Here is a 16,454-nt window from a genome sequence, read left to right on the forward strand (position 1 = left end):
ATTTTAGTAAATTTATAATTAATTAAACTTTTATTTTATTTTATTTTTTTAAATATTTATAACAAAATTAGATAAGAAAATTCCTTAATTTTTCTTACTGTTAAGTAGGAAGTGAAGCTTAAAATTCAATTACAGAAAACATTGATTAATGTTGTTTTTAATTTTATAAATAATAATAAAATTAAATGAACACAATTAAAATTTGATTAAAAACAATTTTATATTTTATTTTTATTGTGTTCATTTTTTAAAATTTCTAAACTTAATTGTAATTAAATTATTGGCTGTGTTAATTTTTAACGATTTTTTAACGTATATAAATCGAATTTTTCATAATAACTTTTTGATTTTATGATAATTAAGACAATAAAATCATTTTATTTTAATAAAAAATACATTTTTTACCATAAAAAATAATCATATTTTAATACGAAAATAATTACTTTTTCCATATAACTCAATTAAATTTATAAACTTAGAAATTAAATAATGAAAAAATTTATTATTATTTTTTGTTTTAATTTTTTGAGGTTCTTTATAAGAAAATAGGAAATTAAAATAATTCAAATCGATTCCCTAAAGTAATATAATTCCTTTATTTAATTGAATTATTTGAAATATCTGTTTATCTTTAATCAATAAAATGAAAATTGAGTACAACTTAATTTTATTTTTAATTATTAATTAATCGTATATAGTTTTTTTTTTAATTACTTAAATAAATTTACTTAAAATGAAATTAAATAATAAAGAAAAATTAACTAATTTTAATGATAATATAAAAGAATTTTTAGAAGAATTTTCCAGACATTCTTTGGAATTTAATTGATTTTTCTGTTATGAAGTTACATCATACAATAAATGCTGAAAGTGCAGTAATTCAGTTTATTCAATTTTCTATAAATTTAGTTTTTGAATGGGGGAAAGTCAATAATTTTATTCTGTAGATAGAACTTAAATATATTTAAGTAAGATAATAATTATAATAAAAAAAAATTAAAGTTTTTATCACATCATAAATTCTGAAATTTAGTCCACTCAATGTATTATAAATTATAAATTTGGGTGGAAAAAGCCAATATTTCATTCTATAGATGACATTTAAACAGACTTAAATAAAATAATAAAGATAAATTAATTATAATTAAGAAATTAAAGAGGATAAAAATTGTTTAAAGTTCAATAATTATATCATAAAATAAAAGCTTAATATACAATAATTCAGTTTTTTGGACAGAAAAAAAGTCACTATTTTATTCTACAGATAAAATATAAACATATTTAAGCAAAATAACATTAATCTTATTATAATTAAGCAGCATAAAATCTCGCTTATAGAACAACATAGTCCAATACAATGCTGGAAATACAATAATTCAGTCAATTTAATTTAATATAAATTAAGTTCTGGACATGAAAAAAAATATCATTAATTTATTCTGTAAATTAAATAAAAACAGATTTTTATTACTTAATTATAATTAGAAAAAGAACACGAGAAGTTAAAGAGCATAAAAATTGTTTTACTGATGTAGCTGCAAACTTAGGTTTTTGGTAAAGAAAAAATTAAATATTTTATTCTACAAACAAAATATAAAAATTATTTTTAAACATAATTATAATAATTATCATTAAATAATTTATAAATGTTTATTTACAATTTGAAATCAGAGAGAGAGAGAGAGAGCGAGAGAAAGAGGGGGAAATTACCTTGACTAGTAGCAAAAATTCTTCAAATAAAATTTCATAAAAGATCATCTAAAAGTTCATGAAACCTTAAAAAGGTATTAGATAGGTTAAGGTACTTTAAACTTTGTCATTCGGTTCTTTTCTACTTTCATAAATTCTTTTAAAAAACGATATGGCAATTAGTATTTGAATAATGGATGATATTGCCTCCAAGTTAAAGGGAGAGGGAAGAGAGGAAAATAGAAAATAAAAAATAAAATAATAAGAAAAATAAGAGGAGACTCAAAGAAATAAAATTCACTTGGTTCTCTTAATCATATTCATTTTTTGTTCTCGGGATTTCGTATGTATTTATCTTTAAAAACTGGCTTATAAATTTGCATAATTTTTATTTCCATTCCATTCATTGCTATTCAAACACGGTACGGTATGGAACATTGAAACTAAACTGAATAAATACAGTGTTTATATGAAGATGAGATTACTCCTATTTTAACTTTCATTTTCCAAAAAGGAAGAAGAAGATTGCTAAAAAAAATTATGAATAAAAGAAAGAAATGGATAATGTATATGATTAAAATTCCAATGATTCTCTCTCTCTCTCTCTTTCAATAATACATGAGATAAAATTCAATTAAATAACTCACTAATTCTATTTAAAAAAGAGTATATTAATTAATAAATTTAATCATTTTTTTAAAAATATAAAGTAAAATTAATAAAATTAACGAAAAAAAATCAGTGAGGATGGAGAGAATCGTAAAGTGATAACGTGGAGTCGTAGGGATGCTTTAATGGAGAACTACGTCTTTTGTGAATATAAGAAGTAGAGTTTATCTTTAAAAAATCCTTCTAAAATAGGAGGAAAAAAGAAGAGAATAATCAGAAAAGTAAAGCTGAAGAAGAGTTTTAAATATAAGTTGAAAATCTGTGGGCGATATCGTTGATGGTGTCAGATGAAGGGACTTCAAACTGATCGATGATAATGGATACTGATGCTAGGTCTGTCTAGCAGAGGTTGTAACTGAGTTACGGTTGTCAGCACTTTAACTAAGTGGGGGAAATAGTGTCAAACTAGTCTCATGTCACATCCTCGCTCTTTTCCATTAAGTGAAGTGGAATGACGTCATAGCGTGTCCGGAGAAATTACGAACCGAATGGAATTCGGGAAATCTTTTTTTAATGCCTTAAAAAGACAGATTCGATGACATTTAAAGGTTATTTCTTTTACTGTCCATTGAATGTAACATAGAATGATTGACATAGATTACTGTTACTCGTTTAGTTTATTTATTTTTCTTTCAAATTTCCTCCTGAATCAATTGTGTGTATATATATAAGAATTAGTGATGTTTTCGCTTGAAATAACATCATTCTTTTCTACAATATAAGGTATATTTCTATAAAAATTCAATCTAATTAATAAATTAAACCATTTAAACTCATCTTTTGGCGGTGTTTTTTTACATAAATATGGGCTAATTTAGTAGCATAATTTATATATCCTATGTAAATTTTCGCATTTTTAATAGATTTCCAGCGATATTTTTATAGTTTTTCTTAAATATTCAGTCACGTATTAAAATTTTAAAGAATTTACGTATTAAAAACTAATAAATTAAGCATAGAAAAGCGTAAAAGAACCACAAATTTAAAGCTTAGAGATGTGATAAAATCGCGATAAATATTAATAAAATTTTAATTTATACATTAAATTTCCTATTAAAAAAAACCATTTAAATTATTACAAATTACGTTATTTTTATTGTTTAACAATTAAATTTGACCGAAGCGAGTCCGTACCGTATAATTACTAAAGAGCAAATTGTCGTTATGTAAATGAAATTAAATATGATATAATTTTATCACTGTGTTGTACCGTACGAAAATTAATTCTTAAATATTTTACAAAGATAATTAAAATAAAGATATGAAAGACATCATTAAGAGTGCCCTATTGTAGGAATCTATTGTAAGTATCACGTTTTACTCATAAAGAATCTCCCTTATCAACTATTCATTAATAACAAGTTGGGATAACTTCCATCCTAATATTATTTAACCTTACTTACTGGTAAACATCAAACTACACACCACATAAAATGAATTAAAAGGCGCAATAAACTGAATTAAATTGAACAAATAACCGATTTAATTTTCCAGCTTATTTAACATAAAATCGAATTAAGGTTAAATACATATATAAAATTTTGAATTAGTTCCTACCTGTTTACAAAATGGCGACATATTTGATTATGTTTAATGAAGTTGCACTTGAGAATGAAGATATTAAAGTGGTTCAAGTATGGCCTTCTTCTTCATTTTTTTTTCTTAATTTTTCTTCTTCTTCTTCCTCTTATTACTTGTTCTTTCATTACGTTAATTAGTATCTAACGTCTTGTAAAATGTTTTTATCTAAATTAGTCTTTTCATTAATCATTTCCATAACTAGTTCCCGTCGCATGAATGAAGTTGGAAATATTGTTTAATATCCTTACGCTTTATTTAATTATAGTTCGATGTAAAATTCAAAACCATGTAAAATATTTAATTTTAAATGCTTTATGTAATTAAAAATTATAATTTTATTTATTAAATACGCTAATTAAACTCCTAATTATGTTATTAAAATTAGGTTTTCGTCGACACGTTTGACTTTTAAAAATGAATTTTGTTTTAAAAAATTGCCTCCTTTATAAATATTATAACTCATATTTAATTATTTTTAGTTAATAAAAAGATTTTATAATATTTAATTTATTAAGCCATTTAGAGGTAGCCATTTTTACTGAAAAGAAATGCATACAAAATACCCTAACCTTTATACCACGGCCATTTTTTACGTTCCGTCAGTGGCCGTTATTCACAGGTTTAACTTTATATAAATATTTATGAATTTAAAAAACATTTTTTAAACTTCTTACATCTTTAAAATTAAATTTTAAAGTCATTTTTATACAATTTTAAAGCCTGTAATATATTTATGTAGTAACGTCTATACGAGCATTTATGCCGACTTTTATGATAACTTATATATGTATTAATCGTATAAAAACCTAAAAAATACTCTCAGATGTCTGGAAATTAATTATATTCTTTATTTTAAGCATAAAATCGCGATAATTTTATTTAAAAGGAGGATAAATTCATAAATATTTACGCAGTTCATATAGAAACTTAGGAATTTATGTATATAAGCTAACGTATAAATTCCTGAAAAAATTCTGAAACTTTATCTTTATAAAATTTGACATATTTTAAAAGTCAAGTTACAAAAAGTCAATTTCGAGCAACTATCAAGTCAATCATCCTTTATTCGCTCCATCTATTCTGCTATTGAACACAGAAGTTTGTAAATGTATCTATCATCCTTTGAGTTGTAAATTATCGTAATTTTATAATATAAAAATTTAAAAAATAAGCTAGAATAAAGTATAATTATTTTTTAAAACTTTTATTTAAAATAATTAATTATTAAAATAGTATAAACATTATGCATATTATACATTGTATGATTTTGTTTGCAGGTTATACTGTACAACCAGCAAACAAAATTATGATAAATTTTAAAATTGTTTTTTTTTCATATGTAAAAACATAAAAGATTAAATTTTGGGGGCCCTTTTGTATTGGTCCTCAGACCAAATAATCTTGATGAACTCTCTCTATCTAGTTCTGTAAATAATACCATTTATAATTTTCAAATATTGACTTTTTTAATCATTTATCACTCAAAAAAATCACAAATTTATGTTCTTTTCTACATTAAAAAATTAGAAAATTACTCTAAAATTATAGAAATTATCTCAAGAATTTTATAAACTTTCATCTTTCCATTCTGAAAATTATATCATTATTTATCCATGTTCTTTTTATTATTTTATTATTTTAAAATTAATTTATATACACGAGTTATTAGTATAGAAATTGGTATAGTGTTTAGGAGTAAAGATTATTAGTATAGACCCGAGTTACTAACTCAGGTTCCTATACTATTTTCCGCTGTTAACATTAATACTAATCTAATTTTAACACCTAAAATATTAAGTTATTTATTACTAGAAGACACAAAAAATACCTAATATCTAGGATTTAGGTTCCTACATCCTAAAATATCTTATTATTCAAGGTATTATCAAGTCCCGAATGATCAGATTAATTCGATCAATACATGTTCTGTAATTCCACATAAATTTGAATTTTATTTTTAAAAAAATGCTGTACGAAATTTTAAAAAAATTTCATACGACTTTTATTTTTTTAAAGTAATTAATTTATAAAGTATATACTCTGTTGTTATTGATGTTAACAAAGTTTTCACGCTCTTAACTATAAAGTTCTCCAAGCGATAAAGGTTTTCTAAGTTCTTCTACTGCTCTTGCTGATATATTAAAAACCTTTTCTACAGCCAATGTACTGTTAGAAGCAAAGCTTTCATGCTCTTCTACTGTTTCTATTACTTTTTTGTTCCTGTTTACCAAAATCTTTCATTCTAGTCTATTTCGTTTTTGAGTGATAACTATCATCAATTCTTTTCTAGAGTTTGATTCCAGATAAGTAAAGCTTTTATTCTACTTCACTTTTTCCTTATCAGAAGCGATTAATTTTAAAAAATAAAAATGTTATTTTTTTCCTATAATATGTTGCTTTAAAGTTTATAAAAATCGAGACTTTAAACGACAAAGAAAGAGAAAGATATAGTGTCATTTATACTCTCTACCTTTAAGATTCGTGATATTTTAAGGTGTTTTAACCTTCTAAATTATTATTTATAAATATTTTAAAAATAATTTTAATATTTTACATTTAAATTTATAGATTTAAGGCTTAAAACATTAAAAAAAACCGGTATATTCTGGTTTTAAAGCATCCGCTTTTTAACGGTTTGTAACTTTGTAAAAAACCTTTTAATCTTTTAAAAATAAATAAATTTATCAAAATTTTTAAACTTTTAAGAATAATTAACAAATGAAAGAGGCACCTTTACAGAAAATTCTAATGAAAATTTTCAAACTCTGTTTATTTTCTTTAATCTTTGGCAAGTTAATACCACTCGAATCAAACATAAAGTTGAAGTGTACTTCATTCTATCGTCTTAACCATGTCGATAACTGAGACAACTCTCCAAAATCAGCACTCAACGTGTAAAAGACAGATTTGACTAATTAACTTATATATTAATTAACATCGACATCAAATTAATCAGAATTTTTCATTATACTTTAGCCAATTTCATTTCTGTCTTACTTGACAGCTTAGATTGCTTTCTATTTTATCGAATTTTAAAATATACTATTCCAAACAAAAATTTTTGGCAGATATAGCAATTACTTATATTATTCTTTACGTATTTATCTGTCTAAACATCATTTTATTCTAATAAATTTAAGTTAAACCTTCCAATTTAAAAAAAAAAAATCATAATCGTTAATGTTACTACTCGCTCGTCGATGCATAAAATTCACTTTTCGATATAAAAATTAATCATTAAAATCATAAAATACTATAATTATCTGAAGATTTCGTTGTAGAAGTAGCAAGAGATCTTATATATATATATATATATATATATTTATCCCAAAAAATTTGCTAGAGTTAAGGCAATATCAGAAAAGTATATGTTCGTGTGAACTGGTGACACATTTCAAACCATGTTGTAAAAGTTATCGACATGTTTCTCATTAATCATTCTCAATCTTGACTTTTCATCCTAGTAAAAGGTTAAGCCCTTTCTCAAACATATAAAAAAATAGAATAAAATAAAAGATGAATAGCAGCGAGTAACTCAAGACTCTTAAAAAGGATCTCGCCAAACACCGACTCGAATTTTAGCCATTTGAAGCTGTCTTCTCTTCCATTCTCAGTTTCTTTTGTCTACAGTTAGATTCAATCGATGATTTTCGATTTATTTTTTTATATTTTTTCTTTTTTTTTTTCACTGACTGACTCGTGCAACCCCTAATTCACCTTCTAGGGGCGTCAATCCATTGCACTCCAGACGTATAATTTTACTGCAAAATGACTGCATCTAAAGTTCAACTTCACGAAATGATATTGAGTTCAAGAACCTAAGAAAATGTATTATATATATATATATACTATATTTTTTTTTTAAAAAAAAAGGTCTCTTCTTGCTCTTTTTTTCTTTACTTTTAACAAAAGTTTGTGACTCTAACGCCAATGTCTCCAATCGTCTGCATTTTGTTTCCTTTTTTTTAGATGACAGGTGGTCCTGAACTGAATCGAGTTCTCCTTAACGAATGATATTTTAGAAAATATATTTTATTATTATTTTTTTTTCCTCTTAAAATAACCTAAAAATTCTTTTAAAAATGGAGTAAAGTTAAATATTTGAAAGTTTTATCTGTTTTGTTAACTCAGAAAGGCAGTAAATTAAGCTATAATTAATACCTCTCTTCTGTTACAAATATGTATATCTGGATAATATTTTGGATATTTTTAAAGGGTGAATTCTATAATCTGTTCTGCTACTGATAGTGAGGTGATGTATGATAAGTAAGAGCATTAAAGAAACGTTTATTTCAATGTTAGAGAAGTAAATTCTGATAAATTTTCTTCTACAAAAAGTCTCGGATTTATAACTCTTACTGCATAGATTTGGCTGTATAGTACTAGTAAAATACTAAGTTTTTGGATTTAGAAGAGATTCTGAAACTGTATGCATCAGTAGTGATAGGTCCACTACTGTATATACAGTAGCTTAAATTTATAGACTATATAAATAGATTATAGAATGAGATCGCTTTTTCTGAATCTTTGATATAAAATGCGGATATTAAAGTAATATTTATGTATATTTTAAAGTTTAAATATATAAAATATTTTAATATAATTAATTAAAACTTTGCTATAAAGATCTAAAAGTGAATAAGTATAAAATTTAAGCGAATTTATGANTATTTTAGAAAATATATTTTATTATTATTTTTTTTTCCTCTTAAAATAACCTAAAAATTCTTTTAAAAATGGAGTAAAGTTAAATATTTGAAAGTTTTATCTGTTTTGTTAACTCAGAAAGGCAGTAAATTAAGCTATAATTAATACCTCTCTTCTGTTACAAATATGTATATCTGGATAATATTTTGGATATTTTTAAAGGGTGAATTCTATAATCTGTTCTGCTACTGATAGTGAGGTGATGTATGATAAGTAAGAGCATTAAAGAAACGTTTATTTCAATGTTAGAGAAGTAAATTCTGATAAATTTTCTTCTACAAAAAGTCTCGGATTTATAACTCTTACTGCATAGATTTGGCTGTATAGTACTAGTAAAATACTAAGTTTTTGGATTTAGAAGAGATTCTGAAACTGTATGCATCAGTAGTGATAGGTCCACTACTGTATATACAGTAGCTTAAATTTATAGACTATATAAATAGATTATAGAATGAGATCGCTTTTTCTGAATCTTTGATATAAAATGCGGATATTAAAGTAATATTTATGTATATTTTAAAGTTTAAATATATAAAATATTTTAATATAATTAATTAAAACTTTGCTATAAAGATCTAAAAGTGAATAAGTATAAAATTTAAGCGAATTTATGAAGTGTGTGTGTTAATGGATTAAGTGCATCTACACGTTTTAAAAAGAATTTTTCAGGCGAAATGAATGATAATTAGAGATAAATACAGTTTAAAATCATTTATTAAAGAGTTAAAACTTTAATAATATTTTAAAATAAGGTAAAGAAATTGAAAATAGTATAAAACTTTTCTTACTTTCATCACCATAAACTTTCATTTAGGATATTCTTTAACACTCTTCAAGAGATATGATAAAATGTAAGAGTAAAAATATAGTGTATTAATAACAGAAAATATATTAATTACTATAAATTTTCATATAAAATATTCTTTGTCACCCATCAAAAGTTTTCTGCAGAGTGACAAAGAATTCCTTGATGCACTCCAAATTTAAGCTAAAAAACTACACGAAAAAGATGCATCTAAATTCAAAATAATACTGCTTTTTTTAAGTTAATAATCTAATTTTTATTATTCAATTAATATTGTTTAAGTTAATAAATAATTTTATTTAATTATTTCAAAAATACATATATATTATTTTCAATGACAGCATCACTACAATACTAAAACTTCTTTAACAACCAAAATTTAAGTTTATTAAAGTAATAAAATATTTAATTATAATAAAAAAAGAGAACCTATTAACTCGAAACAGTTTGTTTTTACTCTAGTATTTGAAACAATAACAAGTTCTATGCCAGTTCTAGAATACTGTTGCAAACTTTTATAGAGTTATTAAACTTTTTAACTTCTAGAACTTATATTTAAAAAAATAGTTACTTTTAATACTAAAAAAATCCACTTTTTACAAAAAAAATATATAAAAAAATTGCTTAGCATGTAAAAAAAAATTCAATCAAACACTTAAATGAGGAATGGCTTTTAATAAAAACTTCATTTATTTTTCGAAGAGAAACTTGAAAAAAGTGAGGTAAGAATCACTTTAAAATTTAAATCCGACATAAAACTAAGTAATTAAACTTTAAAAAAATGAAATATTTTAATGCTATTTTCAAAATTTAATTTAAAAAAATATCTTATCTCCAACCTATTAACTATTTTCAGAGTCTATAAACCTATGGTCTATTATCATAATTATACATATAAAAAAAAGGTTTTTTTGATATTACCTTGAGTTTTTTTCGTAGAGAATCTTTTGTGACATCTTTTATTGCAGTTATATATCCATTTATTGAAGTTTATAGGTCTATTCAATGTCGTAATTTTCTTTCTATTCTATCCAACTTTCTTCTGTGTATCTCTAGCTTCATTAAAATTTATGGTTGGACGTATAAACCGTGTGTGCTCGTTGCTTCACTACTTAAGCAGAAAGTACTAAAAAAAACTAAAATGAAAGTATTACTCATATTAATTATTTTCTTAATTATTTCTGAAAGCAAAACTTAAACAAATTATTCAATCTTTCAATTATAATTCAACGTTTAACAGACTTAGACATGGATCCTGAAAGAGAGAAGAGAAGAAGGATAAGAAGAAAAAATATCCTCTTCTTTTAGTTTTATTCTATTAAATTGTATTAGGTGTTCCTTATTTATCTTCTAGTAACTTTGTTAGTTCTCTTATTTATTTATTTCAGTATCCTCGAAGGCATATAAACAGTAGATAACAAACATTGCAACAAACTGTCAAACAATAGAGAATAGCAATAAAAATTATTTATAAAATCAAGTAAATTCCTTCTAATTTATAAGTATATGCTTTGAATTAATTATTTATCTATTACTCTATATATATTTCTCTAAAAAAATCCTCACTAAATATAGAAATTCCGGTTGTGTGGCTCACAAATAGCAACGTCGAATCGTCTAAAATTTGCCGAAATTTTATTGCTGGATCACGCGAATGTCGGGTTAAAGATTCCTTTTTTTTCGAATTAGTACATATGTAAGGTCTTAATTGTAACGAGATTCAATACTGACGTGACTCGCTGTCGTGTGATTAAGTATCCTATGATGCATTATGTCACGTGAACATTTATATCGCAGTTAAACTCTACCGTGTGATTAATTATGTTACAAAAGTGAAGAAACTTGTGATTTATTTGACATTCGCTTTGATGCAACGTTGTCGCGTGATCAATTTTGCTAGTGGAATAGCTATTACAAGTTTGACCCAAACCCGATATGGATTTTTGTGTTTGCGACTCTCTCCACTAACGGTGACGTATAACCCAGATATTAATAAGCAATGAGTTCTTTGGTTAATTCCCTAATTCACATTGCAACTGGCATATCACTTGATTCATCTCTGTAATTATTCATATTCGTATCTACCCAAGCATTCTGTTGGTTATTACTATCTTCCTGTCTCTCCGAATCAACTCATTCATCCTTCTTATCATTGGTAACAAGTAATGATGATTCAATTATTATTGTATAGAAACGGGAGAAAACTATTTAATTTTTCTAGTAGAAAAATATTAATTTAATATTTAATAAACGTACTATACAGGAGAGTATTTTAAATGGGAAATACTCAGAATGTGATTAATTATTTAACTTCGTTGCATTAATATTCATTTAAATATATTTATTAAAGTCATATACAGCAATTCCCAATTCAGTCACGTTTATCGTAGTAAACAAGTTAGCTGTCATTTCATTTGATAAGCTTGCTTCTCTTTATTAACAACATTTAGTGAATACAACGGGTACTTTTCTATGCAAACTATCGCATCTTATTTAGATAATGTTTAAACTTTAATCAGATTTGTTTCCTGTCTGATGTATTTAATTACTTTTGTCACTAGGATCAATTGTACTGACTCCATTTATTTCTGCATCTGCATCAAAAGTGATGTTCAAAACATTTAAATTAGTTTAAAACTAAATGATATCGTCACGAAGAGAATTAAAAGATAAAATTGTTTAATAATTTGATACTTAAATAATCTTTTCTTGATCCGAATTACATTGTTTGCATCATCTCGTAATGAGAACGTTTTACAGTAAAGGATCTTAAGTGATAATGGATTGTAGTTAAGTACGTCATAAAGCAAAATTCCGAATGGATTTTAATGCAATATTATTAGGAAAACTGTAAGGAAATAAGTAGGGAAAATTGGGGAATTAATTTAAGGAAGAACGTAAGGAAATTAAAGGAAATATTCCTTTATAATAGAGAAAATAAGTGGGGGAAACGAGGGAATTAATGTAGGGAAAAATGGCTTGAAAGTATGTAAAAACATAAGGAAAGTGAAGAAAATATTCCCCTTTCTCTCTTCTGTTATGTTATATCCCCCGAAAGAAAAATGAAAGGAAAAATTTAGAGAAAGATGAATGAAAACAATATTCTCATTATATTCTTTTTATTATTTTCTCCTGATTTTTCATTAATCAGGAGAAAAATATATGGAAAAAATAGCATTGTATAAAAAAGAAGGTAAAAGAATTAGGGAGAAATAAAGAAATGCACGCAAACTATTAAAAGAAAATTAAAAAAACTAAAGAAAGAAACCGAGAATAGATGCAAGAAATATGAGTATATGAGTATACTTAAGGACAAAATTAAGATCAATGGAAGCAAATTTGAGTATAATAACGAAGAAGAAAATTAAACTTTTGAAAAGCAATTTGTAAACAGATGAGATGAAACTAAAAAAAAATTAAAGGAACACTTTATAAATCGAATTAAAACTAATTCAAACTTTATTTTTAAAAATAGATAGAAAAATAAAATATTTACATCATCTTCCTTAAGATGGCACAACAGTGATGCCGAGAGAATTTTTATAGAATGAGAAATATCAAAGAAAAAAAATTATATAAATGGAGAACTCTCTAATTAGCAGTATAATAACAGAGAGGAACCGCCACTCATCTTGAGTAATCTCCAACTTCAGTAATGAATACACTCGATCATGAGGCAAGGCACTTCCTTATTGACAGCAACTGTCAGACTATATACTCACTCCACAAATATAGAATCCGATTTCGGTAAAGCATATTGGATGAATGTCAAAGTGCAATTATCTTTGTCTGTATGAGCAAATAATTCGGCTAATTTAGCTGTTGACAACATCGGTACTTGATAACTTTACTGTATGTCTGCTCGCAGTCTGTAAATCACTTCCTATCCCATCGTCATTTTAAAGTAAACAATCGGTTCATCTTTGTCGCCATTATACACACATATATGTACTGTTATAACAACAAAAATCCCTTTTAATTAATTTAGAATAAAAATAATTTTGATAATTAGACCGTGATAATTAGTTATTTGAATATTTGTGTGACTTAAAGTTACGTATCTAGAAGGTATGTAATTATAAACTGGCGAGTCCTCTTGTTAAAATATAACAATAGAGATGATGATTATATATATATTATTGAGTGTTGCAGTGGTGTTTATTGTATGTAGAGGTTTGTTGTTTACTGTATATTAGAAACTCTTAATGATTTTCGTATTGGACCTTTGATAATGTTGTCTTTATTGTTATCGGATTAAAAGTGTCTTCTATAAAGAGACGAGATAAGAAAATTAATAGCAAATTTACAGTGTTTAAAAAGTTTAAAACAGCAATAGATTGAACGAAATATAATTAAAGATGATTAAATTAAGCGATTTGTTGTGTTAGAGTTAAGCAATTTATCGTATTCATTATAAAATTAATTAGTGGATGAACTTAATTATTTACTACGAAAAGTTATAAATTAGATATTTAATAAAGGAAGTAGGATAGAGGATATAATATATAGAAATAGTTCAATTCCTACATCTTATATATCAAGTTCTTTGAGGAAAAACAAACTTAATTTCTTTAATTTTTACTAATATTTGTATCGTGAGATAATGTAGTATTTACCCCAAAATACATGTATTAATTAAAAAATAATTATTCTTAAACTTGATTTACTTCTATTGAAAGAGAAATTCTTGAAGAATTAAATTGGGTTGATGGGATAAGACAACGCAACACATGGCGATCTGTCAAGGGAAAATTCCTCTCGAGAGAACTTTATATGTGAAGTTTCCCACAGAAAGGCCTCTCAGGTTTAGGTATTAGACACGTGAAGAAAACCAGAAAACACCGCGAATCAAGCCTTTTGGTCTGGCGCGAACCCACGTCCAGTGCTCAGTAGTTTCGGCACAATTCACGAAGGAATTACAGTAGTATAATATAACAACATATTTCACACGAATAGAGTATTCGTACTTTTTTAAAATTCCACTCTGTGGTCACTGCAAAGTGCTTTTTTAGCAAACCTATTATGGGTTCAAGCCAGGTCCACAGTGAGCAGATCGAGTGATAAAGAATAGTCTTTACCAGTCGGCCTCGTATAAAAATTTCTAGAGTTTTTAGACCTATACGGATTCGATCCTGGGTCCCTCAGAACAGCAGGGTTCTACTTTAACGGCTCGGCCACTGGCCGCCTCAGAATGGTAGTACTAATGACGGGTTTTCAATAGTATTTGCCCTTTCGACATTTAAAAGTCTGTAATTAATAAATTAATGAATTAAAAATATAAAATAGAACCATTCGGTGCAAAAGTGGTACTATTAATTTGGGAGCGCCAGCACAATAGGAGCACCATTTACAATTTGCATCTTGAATTTTATAGTAATTGAAAATAGTTTATGAATAAATTGGAAAAAAATAAACGTTACAAATAATACTTTTAGTAAATTGATAATCATTTTACTTTTCCAGCTTTCCAAGTTATATACTGTATAACAGAGGGAAAGTATGGCGATCGGCCAAAAAAAATGACCCCCAATATTTTTACATTTTTGGACTTAGGGGACCTTGAAACGTCGAGAAATGCAAAAAAATTCGGAGTAATTTATGTATGTATGATATGGATGTGGGGGAGAGGCACAAGTTTGTTCACACACTTTGAAGCTTACTAATTCCTGTGTTTTTTGTCGAAAATTTCTGGAATTTTTACAGGAAGGTTTGTGTACTAGGGGAATTAATGGGTGGCTAAAAGTCGAGGGATGAGGAGATAGAGGAGGTCGGGTGTATCTCTAGTGGGATCGGATTTAATGAAGATTTTACTCGTTATTAGCATTTACAATTTTTTACAAAACTCATCTTTACCCTCAAAATTAACTTTTTTCCATTTATAATAATTAATAATATAAAAGGTTTTTAAAATAAAATCTCGTAACAGATGGCGCCACACACCATTTTAAAGTTTGGCCGGAAAAACTATGCGATTCGCTGCTGGATTTTAAAATATTGATTTGATAATTTATTATTTCGTGAAATCATCAGGCATTTCTCTTCATTGTTACTTGAGTGATGCTCAATGTTATATATACAGTATAGGCTATGTACTGTACCGTACAGTACAGTACATAGCCTATGTTAAAACAATAAATTTCTTTCACATTGATTTTGTCATATAGTTTTTAAATAATAAATCTTAATGATATATTTTATTTAATAACTTTCCATTGATTTTGTGGTATATATAAACAAATACGAGTAAGAATTTAATTGAAATGTTATCAAAGAAAGAAGATACATGTGTTCAGCCAATCGATCATCGTTAAAGAATAGAGAACTAACATGGATCCTAATTACCCATAGAAATATCACGAGGATTAGGAAATAAATGGATCCGAATCCTTTAATGAAAAGAAGAGTATCTTATCTGTAGAACCTCTACTTTGCACACAAGATGTGTGGGGCCTACCTGCAAAATGTACAGTACTAACTCTAACTATTTTTTATGAATATCCATTTTATATAATATCACAGTTTAATAAACTTCAGGCTTCTCACCATGTTTGGAAAAAATTGTTTGAGTAAAATTAACAGAAAAGACCACAAACTTCAACAATTTCTATAGACTATTTTTACTTCAGCATTGTAAATCGAATCGTTGATATAAGTGAGTTACAGCGTATGTCGATAAAATGTGTTTGTAAGACGAATATTTCTCAATTCACTCAAAATTTTTCAGATTAATATTAAGAAGATAACTTCTCCCCTTCGTAAGGAAATAAAATATTTTATGTATAATTAATAATTTAACTAACTACATAAAACCCACAGATACTTAGATCAAAATTTAAAAATAGCTGCCTACTTAGGCAGCTATTTTCAATTTATATAAAATAAAATTCTAAAAAAAATAATAATAATAACAGTAATTAATTTAGATATTCAGTTTAAATCTTTGCCCACCAGTACCAAGTGGATAAAACCGCCGAACACGGGTTGGTCCTGGGTTCGCACCTTA

At 25.9% G+C, this 16,454-nt stretch overlaps 1 long non-coding RNA gene across 1 annotated transcript; it reads right to left on the minus strand.

Moving 5' to 3' along the window:
- Nucleotides 1–7,335: 7,335 nt before the first annotated feature.
- LOC111619408 lies at nt 7,336–10,553 on the minus strand. Its single transcript, XR_002755744.1, has 4 exons — nt 10,373–10,553; nt 9,435–9,476; nt 7,840–7,941; nt 7,336–7,757 (listed from the first exon to the last, which is right to left on the minus strand). It is a non-coding gene; the product is annotated as an uncharacterized LOC111619408 (long non-coding RNA).
- Between the last annotated feature and the right edge of the window lie 5,901 nt (nt 10,554–16,454).

This window comes from Centruroides sculpturatus, unplaced genomic scaffold (genome assembly GCF_000671375.1).
Source record: "Centruroides sculpturatus isolate CEXI.00-Female unplaced genomic scaffold, Cexi_2.0 scaffold44, whole genome shotgun sequence".
NCBI classification, from domain to species: Eukaryota; Metazoa; Arthropoda; class Arachnida; order Scorpiones; family Buthidae; genus Centruroides; species Centruroides sculpturatus.